This window comes from Gekko japonicus, unplaced genomic scaffold (assembly GCF_001447785.1).
Source record: "Gekko japonicus isolate JY-2015 unplaced genomic scaffold, Gekko_japonicus_V1.1 scaffold1481, whole genome shotgun sequence".
Taxonomy (NCBI): Eukaryota; Metazoa; Chordata; class Lepidosauria; order Squamata; family Gekkonidae; genus Gekko; species Gekko japonicus.
In genome coordinates, this window is record NW_015170326.1 from 61002 (window position 1) to 72738 (window position 11737).

The window sequence follows — 11737 nt, forward strand, 5'->3', positions numbered from 1 at the left end:
CCCGCGACAGAACTGGGTGCGAGCAGCACACACAACTCAGAACGCTGCTTATTTAGTCAACCCCCACACGAGAGAGCTTCGAGCCAAGAGACAGCAATTCAAGGCCAGCCATAAGAAGGGCTCAGACACTGGACGGCAGAGACATCTCGCCCACATTTATTTACTTACTTCATTCATATCCCACCATTCTCCCCCAATGGGGACCCCAATCACTTACATTGTTCTCCTCTGTTTTATCCTTACAACAGCCCTGTGAGGTGGGCGAAGCTGAAAGCGCCGAACTGGCTCAGGATACCCAGCAAAGCTTCCATGGCAGAGCGTAGGGTTGCCAGCCTCCAGGTGGGGCCTGGGGATCTCCCGCTTTCACCACCGGAGAAAATGGCTGCTTTGGAGGGTGGACTCCGTGACATTGTACCCTGCTGAGGCCCCTCCCCAAACCCCGCCCACTCCTGGATCCACCCCCGAAGTCTACAGGTATTGCCCAACCCAGACCTGGCGACACTAGCAGAGTGGGGATTCGAACCTGGGTCTTCCAGATCCTAGTTAACACTGTAACCACTACACCACACTGGCAGCCCTAGGGTCACCAGCTCTGGGTTGGGAAAAATTTGGAGATTTGGGGGGGGGTTAGAGCTTGGGGAATGCAGGATTTGGGGAGGGAGAAGAAGAAGAAGAGAAGAGATTGGATTTATACCCCGTCCTTCACTACCCAAAGGTGTCTCAGAGCGGCTTACAAACTCCTTTCCCTTCCCCTCCCCAAATGGACACCCTGGGAGGTAGGTGGGGCTGAGAGAGCTCTTCACAGAAACTGCTCTTTTTAAAGGACAGCTCTTATCAGAGCTACGGCTTGCCCAAGGTCATCCAACCAGGTGCAAGTGGAGGAGTGGGGAATCAAACCCGGTTCTCCCAGATTGGAGTCCGCGCACTTAACCACTACACCAAACTGGCGAAGAAGGAGGAGGAGGAGGAGGAGATTGGATTTATACCCCGTCCTTCACTACCCAGAGGAGTCTCAGAGTGACTTACAAACTCCTTTCCCTTCCCCTCCCCACCACAGACACCCTGTGTGGTAGGTGGGGCTGAGAGAGCTCTGACAGAAATGGCTCTTTTTCAAGAACAGCTCTCACAGAACTATGGCTTGCCCAAGGTCATCCAGCCAGGTGCAAGTGGAGGAGTGGGGAATCAAACCCGGTTCTCCCAGATTAGAGTCCGCGCACTTAACCACGACACCAAAGGGACCTCAGCAGAGTATAATGTCATAAGAGTCCGCCCTCTAAAGCGGCCACGCTTTCCAGAGGAACCGGTCTCTGTCGCCTGGACATCAGTAGTAACAGCGGGAGATCTCCAGCCCCCACCTGGAGATTGGCAAGCCCAGGCAGCCACCATACAAGAGAGCTTCAGCCAAGAGACAGTAACTCAAGGCCAGCCTGAATGAGGACCGGAACACCGGACGGCAGAAGTGCGTGGCTGCTCACAGTCAGATTTTGGCCCGCTCCCCGCAGGGCACACCTGCACAAAGGAAACGCACACCTTTCCAAACAGGCTTCGAAGCCACAGAAATCGCAGCCCCTCCCTGCATGTGTCCCTCAACATTTGGTCCCAAAGGGGAGAACCAGAGCAGAGGCGGAACACTGACCCTGCCTTCGCATTTCCCCATCGGGATTTGGAATAAGACTCTGCACGCCTAATCCAGTGCACCGGCCCCCACACACACAGTTCTCACACTGGATGCCCCCTGATCGCGATGAGAACGGGATAGCAGCCATTCTTGCGGAACCTCGTGGAGTCTCTACTGCATCGGCAAACATGGAAGCTCCAGGGACAGTGTTCCCTCTAAGCTGAGTCAGTGTGAGCTAGCTCACAGTTTTTTAGCCTCCTGCTCACAGATTTTTGTCTTTGCTCAGGGAGGATGGGGCTCCAGAAAAAACTAATTTAATGCAGCGGCCAAATCGCTCGCTCACAACTTTCATGCCGGTAGCTCAGAAAGTGTCATTGTTGCTCACAAGACTCCACAGCTTAGAGGGAGCATTGGACACACCCAGTGCACACAGTTAGCACTGTGAGTTTGCATGAGGGTTTCTTTAAAAATCCCCAGCTTGAGTTTGCATGAGGGTTTCTTTAAAAATCCCCAGCTTGCGTGGCTCAACTCCAACAAAGTATCGGCCCACGCTTCCCTGCCACGGCACCACTGACAGAAATACGCTCCAGCCTGTCAGGCCACAATCTTACGGAGACAAACACCCGTCTTACAGGAAGCAGGGGAGGGGAAGCAACGCCACCCCTGAGAGCGGCCCGGCAGGGATTCCTGCCCTCGCCTCCGTGAACGCCACTCGCCATGAGCGATGGGCACTTCCAGAAGATTCTCCGCAGAGCCCTCATTCCATCTGGCACCCGTCCCACTCTGACAACCTGACTCCGTGCTCCGGTCAACTGGAAAGCGAGGCATCCGAGAAAGGCTCTAAAAGAGAGGCTGGGGAGAGGCCTTCTTTGCCGAAGAGAATCGAGTAGCGAGAGAGGGAGGGGGGAGTTTGCTGGAGGCAGAGAAAGGCCTACCATCTCTACGCAGGTGGAAGAGCCGGTGGCAACATGAAACACACAAACACAGAAAAGAGCAGAGACACCCCTATCCTGTCCCCCCCCCCAGCCAAAACCTGGAAGAGATCCCCAAGATGTTTACGCACTGAACTCTGAAACCACAGGCAGGGCTGAGCATCGAAAATCAAGGCAATAGACATTCCACTTCCTCTGTCGGCCAGGATAAACTGCAAGTGTCAAGGGATTAAAAGAAGAAGAAGAGGAGGAGATTGGATTTATACCCCACCCTTCACTACCCAAAGGAGTCTCAGAGTGGCTTACAATCTCCTTTCCCTTCCCCTCCCCACAACAGACACCCTGTGAGGTAGGTGGGGCTGAGAGAGTTCTGACAGAGGCTGCTCTTTTTCAAGAACAGCTCTTATCAGAGCTACAGCTTGCCCAAGGTCATCCAGCAGCTGCAAGTGGAGGAGTGAGGAATCAAACCCGGCTCTCCCAGATTAGAGTCCGCACACTTAGCCACGACACCAAACAAAAGTGGATATCAAGGGTCTCGACAGCCCGACCCAGCGCCATGCACAATCCCACTGAACTGTGTCGAGCGCCTACCGAGATGGCCTTCCAATAGAAAAGCCCCCACCTGGATGGGGCAGGCTGGCTCGATCTTGTCAGGTCTTGGAAGCTAAGCAGGGCTGGCCCCGGTTTGTACTTGGATGGGAGACTGCCAAGAGAGTGCAGGGCTGCTTCGCAGGAAAAGGCAATGGCCAACCGCCTCTGAACGTCTCTGCCCTTGAAAACGCTACAGGGTAGCCCTAAGTCTGCTGCAACCTTTTTTTTTTTTTGCTTGACAGCCCTTAACACACACACACAAAGGTACAGTATATATATACACAGAGAGAGAAAATAGTCACACTATTCACTAATGCGTCATCCGAAATACCATTCGCCGCTTCATTTATTGTCCACTTTTCTCATCAGGACTTAAAGGTAAAGGTTCCCTTGCTCGAAAGCCAGTCCAATCCGACTCTAGGGTTGCGGTGCTCATCTCCGTTTCAAAGCCGAAGAGCCGGCGCTGTCCAAAGACGTTTCTGTGGTCATGTGGCCAGCATGACTAAACACCAAGGCGCACGGAATGCTGTTCCCTTCCCACTGAAGTGGTACCTATTTATCTACTTGCAATTTCTTGCTTTCGAACTGCTAGGTTGGCAGGACATCAGGACTTAAGGAGGGTTAAAGATATTATCAGAACTCTTCGTCTATCAGCAAGCGAATTATTGAGCCTAACAAAACGATTGGAATCTAACAGCAAAGATTCCTGGTAAAACAGAATAGCAGGGAGGGGCTAAGCAGATGACCGGCACTGGACAGGCAGACATTTGGGGCTATGAGGAACCTCCCTTCTGCGTCCAAAACAGAAGGAACGGAGCAAGGGATCGCCCCACTCCTCGCTTCTTGTTCTAAGGACAGCGGAGAGCAAGTAGCCTTTTCCTCCTCACTCACATTTCTTAGCACAACGTCCCTGAATCCCTAAAGAGGACATTCCAACTGGTACCTACCAGTGTTCCCTCTAAGCTGAGTTAGTGTGAGCTAGCTCACAGTTCTTTAGCCTCTGGCTCACACATTTTTGTCTTAGCTCAGGAAAGACAGCTCCAGATCAAGCTACCTGATGCAGGAGCCGAATCGCTCGCTCACCACTTTAATGCCAGTAGCTCACAAAGCAGAATTTTTGCTCACAGGACGCCACAGCTTAGAGGGAGCAGTACCTACCATCTCCCACATTTAACTAGGATCAATGTTCCCTCTAAGCTGAGTTAGTGTGAGCTAGCTCACAGTTTTTTAGCCTCCGGCTCACACATTTTTGTCTTAGCTCGGGAAGGAGGGCTCCAGAGCAAACTAATTTATGCAGTAGCCAAATCGCTTGCTCACAGCTTTAATGCCAGTAGCTCACAGAGTAGAAATTTTGCTCACAAGACTCCACAGCTTAGAGGGAACATTGACTAGGATACCTGAATAGCTGCTCAGATAGAATCAGAGAATCATAGAGTTGGAAGGGACCTCCAGGGTCATCTAGTCTGACCCCCTGCACAATGCAGGAAGTTCACAAATACCTCCCCCTCCCCACACACACACACTCCATGCCCAGAAGATGAGAAAAAAACCACCAGGATCTCCGGCCAAACTGGCCTGGAGAAAAATGGCTTCCTGACCCCCAAAGTGGCGACCAGCATTTCCTGGGGCGTGTAAGAAAGGGCTTTGGGAGCCACTGACAATAAGATTGGCTAGCCCTCTTTGTGGCCCCGGAATCGCAATCTTCCAAAAAAAAGAAGTTCATGTTACATTTTATGAAATAGCATCTCTTTGCCGAACGGGTCTTTTTGCCAAACTGGTTTCCAGCACCTGAACTCGCTCTGACCCCAAAACACAAACTTGCCAAAGACTGCCTAATTGTGGATGCAATTCCGGGGAGGGGGGAATTAAACTCCATTGACGTCATGGTTAAATCTCACAGCTGCAATCCTTCGCAGTTATCAGGAAGCAAAGCCCACATGGTTAGAGGGGCTGCCGTTCGAATCCAGCAGGACATTTATGGATTTCACTTGAGATTTTTCCAACCCTGAGCAACTTTTCCCCCCTTTTGTAGTTGAAAGGCTATTTAGAGCGGGGGGGGGGGGGGGGGGGGGAACTGTTCTGAAATCCTCCACTCTGTGCAAGAAATGGAAACTGCACTGCCACGAAAAGGGCCGATGACCTTCCACCAGGAGAGTGTTAGAGATGCTCAAAGAAGAGACAGGCAAGAAAGCAGATCTCCAGACGGGGAAAGGACTTGAACAAGAGACGGGGATGCAGAAGCAAACCTGCCTTGTATGTAGCGCACCAATCAGCTCTTCTGATTAACACCAGCTCTTCCTATTTATTCACAAAATCTACAGCCCGCCTTTTGGGCCTCCTCAGGACCACTGAGGCGGCTGACAAAGCAAAATCATCCATAATAAAAGACGCATCTTAGAAGCCAAGAAAACCAAAGACCCATGGAAACAACAGAAAGACTCCTGAACTGCACACACACACACACACACACACAGTGGCAACAAGTAAAACACAATCCTTGTACTTTTTGTAAAAAAATGAAGATGTCAGCAACTAAACCCAGGGCCTTCTGGCTGCAAAATAGGCATCCCGCCCGAGAGCCAAAGATGCACCGTAAGCACAAGGCCTGCTTGCGCAGTTTCACAGTTTTACTTGTGAACAGCGTTCCCTCCAAGCTGAGTTAAGTGCGAGCTAGCTCACAGTTTTTTAGGCTCCAGCTCACCCATTTTTGTTTCAGCTCAGGAAGGATGGGGCTCCAGAGCAAACTAACTTATGCAGTAGCCAAATCATCTGCTCACAACTTTAACACCAGTAGCTCACAAAGTAGAATTTTCGCTCACAAGACTCGAAAGCTTAGAGGCAGCGTTGCTCGTGAAACGTCCCCCTAGAGCTGCCCGTCGACAACACTCCGTGGGACAGACCTCTCCACTTCCTTCAGCTACTGCCAAAGCCTTCCTCTGGCACAAGGAGACATTCACTGACAGAAGAAGCCCGTCCCACCAGCAGTGACCTGATGGGGCATGCGCCTCTGTGGCCAGTGCCTGGCACCATGTGCTGGAGGCCAGAGTGGGATCCAACCCTAGACATCCAGACATCTAAGGATGCCCCCGTTCCCACTGACAGACAAGGGTTCTAAGCTCCAGGACAGCAAGAGATCCCGCCAGAATTCCCCCTTGCTCGGAAATATGGGCACCACGGCAGGACACGGGTGACCTCTTGACTTGAAATATTCAGTCCTGATAGCCAAAGAGCCTGCTCAGTTTGGCATATTGCGCATCTACTAGGACGGCTCAGGTGCAAACCCTTTTGGAGCCACTCAATAAGGGACCCAGAGCTCTTCTGAGGATTAAAATTAAAATATTTTTTGCAGTAACCCATCGATGTGTCGGACCCGAGAGATAAGCTGCATGCCTATGTCCTTGTCCAATACCGCTATGCTGTATAGCTCTGAAAGAAGTGTAACATGCATATTTTCAAGGCTAGGCGAGCTGGCAGAAATTGTTCGATGCCACGATGGTGAGAGAGGAACAAACAGAAAAGCCACAAAAGTACCAAATTAAAGCCTTGCATTGTTATAATTTGGTTCTAACATTTTAAAGAGGGGGTGGATTCCACATCCCCACATTGAAAACAGGAGGTTATAATTTTCACACTGGTCTATTTATCTGAATTATCAGAAGGGTGGGGACAAATCTTAAAAAACCAGAACAAGTTTTTAAAAAAGAGTGCCCCACCCAAGTCGCATGTAGAACTGAAGGGATTATGAAAATACAACAGCACTTCCCATGAGTTTTACAGACAAAACCCCCCAAGAGGAACCAAAAAACCCAACATTAATTGTTCACAAATCGGGACATACAATCATGTCAACACTGATCAAACCCTCCGTGGAAGGCTCACGTTTCGAAAATGCGGAACTGAGACATTCACCATTTGCCTTATTTTGAAAGCTTAAGTAGCCGAAAATTTGTCAGTCTGGAAAAGAGAAACGGCTGGAATTACAGGAGGGAATTCTACCGCCTCGCACCGTGAGGAGAGAATTAATAAAGAGCAATTAGCTACTCTCTCAGCAGAAAACCTAAGGGGACAGCTACGCCTGATTCGGCAGCAGGTTTTCACACAATTAAAAGGAAGTCCTTCAACACACAAAACCTACAAGACGCATTGTCTCTGGATATTGTGACGGCAACTAACGCAAATAAGTGTGAGGTGGTGTCGAGTCTGGAGAGCTTGAAAGTACAGTAGCCACAATAAACACATCCACGCAAGTTCCGTTTTCAGGCAACACACCTCTAACTTCTAGAAGGCAGGCGTCACCAAAGGATTTGGTGCCCCCGTGGCCTCTATTTGGCAAGTATCCCAGAAACATCTTGACCAGCTACTGTGCCCCAAAGTAGCCAAATTTTGTCTGTCTCAAAGCTTTTGTGCAAGTGATACTTTTTAAAAAAGACAATCATTGTCTGGAATCAATAGAAATAAAGGCAATTCAGCAAGCCAACTCCACCCCTTCACCCCAAATTAGGAATCTGGGTAGGGACCCAGAAGCCAGACGGTGCCCTAACAAACGCTGCCCTGCAAGAGATGATTCTGCGGACACAGAAAAACAACTCTGCAGCTTTCCGGACTGCGTCTTTGAGAAACTGTTTGCTTTTGTACACAGCAGCCCAATGCCAAAACCCTCCGATCACAGCAACACAAGGACTTCTCTGCCCTGGCAAATTCTTTGGTTGCTGTGGCCGTGAGTGGAAATGGTTCGACGCTCCAAGCCAGCCCTGGGGCCTTGTTTTGGCATCGCCATAGATGCATCAGTCTGGTGCGGCTGTCTCGAAATGCATGGAGGTGGGGAAACAGAGAGGTTGGGTGGGGGAAGAAATAATGGCATGGCACGCAAGCAAATAGCTGCTTGGGTTTAGACCAACTCCTGGAGACAGCGTGGCGGGAGGGAACGAGGCCAGCGACGTCCTGAAGGTACCTTCTCACGGGCAACGGGGCAGGAGAAAGGCTGAAATGGGGTTCGGGTTCAGAAACAGGGCAGGGGGCACACAAGAAAACCGTTCCAACGGACAGAAAAGAAGTCTTAAATGGTTCCAGAAGGAAGGGCCAGATCTCCTCTCCGAAATAATCAGGGTAGCCCCTCCCTACTCATTCGGTCTGATCAATATCATCCAGTTTCAGACGTATCCTACGCTAATCTCGAAATACACTTGCTCATCCAGAGTCGCCTCCACAATAGAGGTCCGATGCCTCCGAAGCCACCCTGCAGGCCCTCAAAGAAGCCTCTTCACTTTTGCTTACTAAGAGAAGACCTCGCAAAGACCAGCACCAACATTACTGACAACGTCACTCTGTTACTTGAAGGAATGCTGGAGGTTTTTAGCAGCACGGGGGGGGGGGGCACACAGAAAAAATAAGCAAACGTGCAAAGCACTCACAAAGGCAGATCAAATGTAAAGTGGGATTCGGTAACTACCTGGAGAAGAAAGATTCGAGTCCGGTAGCATCTTGAGCGAATTTTCGGCGTATAAGCTTTCGGGGGTTCGAGGGCCCTTCCTCAGATATCTGGAAAAGAAGTTCTGATACACCTTGCTCCATAAAAATGAACCGGCAAGCCCTAACCCCACAGAAACCTGTGACTGTTTTCACGAGCTTCGGAAAGAACATAGAACTCAGCCGACACAATACCCTGATGTTCTTTGGAGACCTGGCGGCTGGATATTCTGAGCTTCCCATAGAACATTCCAGAGCCATTTTCGAGCCCAGCTTTCCACCCATGCCCACCAAGCTGCTTGCGAACGGAACTCTGAGGAAGAGTTCGCAAAATTAAGGCAGAAAGAGCAGGAACGGGAGAGAGATATGCTGGGATCCCGGTCAGCAGACAGAATGACTCACACAAGGGAAAAGGAACCTTCGGGGGAAGAGGCCATTTCTACAGGGAGAGGCCCTGTTCTCTTCCAAGCAGTACTTCAAAGACGATGGGACAAACCAGTGCAGAACTTGTGGAAACTCTGGCTCAAGGAAAGCAGTTTGAAGAACTCAATGTTTCCCCATTTAGCAGCCTAGAAGTTTCCAGCTCGCTCCCCTACTGCGGTCATTCTGGCTGGGCCAAATAACAGGGACATTTCATTCCTCCATCCCTTTTTCATTTTAATTTTTGTTATTATTTGGGGCATGCTCAAAGAAGCCATTTCAAACTGTTGTGGGGGGGGGGAGAAATGCTGCCGAGTCCCAACCTCACCCCCCCCCAGGAGAATTAGCATCGTGCCTCCGGATTAGGACCACTCGGGCACAGTCGATTGCAGAACCACAACCACAGGAAATCCCTCTAGGATCCCACTACTCAAAGCCCTGGTTTTTTAAGCCCACTCACAGCAATGTAGCTCCCATTAACTTCCAGAGGGCTTGCGTCGCAGGAGTTTCGGTGGGTGGGTGGGAATTATAACCCTTGTAAGGCTACTACATTTTTTTTAAAAAATCTCATTTTAAAAAATCTTCTGTATATGAAAATCTTTTTTCTCGCTCAGCAAAAGCAATAGAATGAAAAGGTTCATCTCAGTGACGAAAGCAATAAAATGAAAAGGTTCATCTGTTTGCAACTCTTACCCCCCTTTCTAACTTTCCGGCTGAGTTCCTGTTCTTAAATATGGGACTGGCAAGAAGGGCTTTTTAATTCCTCTCTCTCTCTCTGTCTTTCTAGGAAAGGTCTATGGGGATGGGCTTAAAAGCAAAGAAGGACCCCCGTGATGAGAAAATGAAGTGGTAACATAATAGACCTGTTTAAAATAAGAGGCAAATCAACTGGATTTTGGTTATAAAACCAGACTGCCAGGAAAGCTATTTAAAACACTTTTTTTAAAGGAAGTTTTTTCCCAGTAGGCTGCTAGGACAAAGTGTTATCTATCTATCTATCTATCTAAATCCAGCATAAATGACTTCCTCCCAAAAATTAAGAAGGGGGGGGACCAAACTGCGCAACTCCAATACTCAATAAGCAATGCAATTTGTATACTACATTATGCTGCAAGCCTATAAAACATACATTACTGTACAATTTTAAATTTTTTTAAAAAACTTTTATAAATCTATAATATCCCACCAGTTTAAAACTCCAGGATCCTACATTGTCAGACACCTTATGAAATTTGTGTGGTTTGCTTTAACTGTTCAACGAAAGCATTTCATAAAAAAACAGCATTACAATTTCCCCCTTCCCCCCACCCCAAGTTGTGAAAAATCTCAGAAGTTATATTAGAAAAACCACGCTTGCCTTAACAAAGTAAACACTGTACTGCAAAGAACAAGTGAAAGAAAAAGGAAATCTCATGCCTGAAATGGAAATAAGAAATGATCACAGGAGGAATTACTTACTTTGGCCGCTACATTAATGAAACAATTTTTAAGCCCGAGAGCCTCTGAAATGCATCTATTATCTGCCGACACAAAGTTACAACAGTCCCCTAGATTCTTGGATTTGCACATTTGCTGCTTTTAATAAGAGACACACTTGATTTTCTTGCACCAAGAAGTGAAGAAATTAAGAAAGGGGTATTAATTCCTGTTACTCTCACCCCAAACAGTCAAGCAAGGAATCAGGAATGTGCAGAATTGTTTTCCCCAAATGCCTGGGGGAAACAAATGAACTAAAAAGTCAAAAAAAAGGAAGATCTGTCTAAAGAGATTTATTTTTCGTTTTGTAGCAAATGAAAGCTAAAAGGAGTCTTTCACTGATGCCTGAACACAAAGAGAAACAATTCATGACAAACAAAAAAATATATCTATATATATATAAATATTAAAGTTGGTTTGAGGTTGTAACAGCCTGAAATGGCTCAAGAGCAGGATGTGAAAATAAAATTTAAAAAAAATTAAGCACTGTATTGAAAGCTCTAGATGAAATCGGTTTTTCTCTGGATGCAACAGTGTTAAAAAAACACAGAAAATCGAAAGGTCATTTAAAATGCCTTTGCACCTAAAAATGCACCAGTTTCCAAAAATTTCACAAATTGTGCTGGGTTTTAGTTTAAGAAACACCCCTATGTTTTAACATCCTTATTCCTTTAAGAATTTTTTTCGTAAATAAACAGCACAAAACCCAGCTCTACAATATTAAGTCTTCACCCAAAGTGTACATTGCAAGATTACTCTTGCTTCTTTTTTTTTGTTTTGTTTTTGCAATAAATAAAATGTGCATTTTATAAATCATGGTTCAAACCATCCTTTTGCTTTCTCGGAATTTAATAAATAATTCTGGTGCATAGTATTCATTATATTATATAGCAGCCAACGGATTGCAGTTCATATATTACTCTATTGCCTTTCAAATCGTCTTGGAGAGAGAGAGAGAGAGAGAGTTATTTCTTTTTCCTCCAATATTTTTTTTTAAACAGCATAGATAATTTTAAATCTCTATAAAACAAAAAAAAACAGCATTATTTAATCCAATCGATTACTGTATATAGTGCATTCGGCTTTTTCTTGTCAACATCGTTAAATTAATTCTTATATTATTTGCATGCCGTTACATACAAACTTTCGTTTTTAAGACTTGTGTTTTGATTATTTTTTTGGAAGTTTTTTTTTCTCCTTTTAAAGTCACCAAGCAAATTAAGGAGATGGGGTG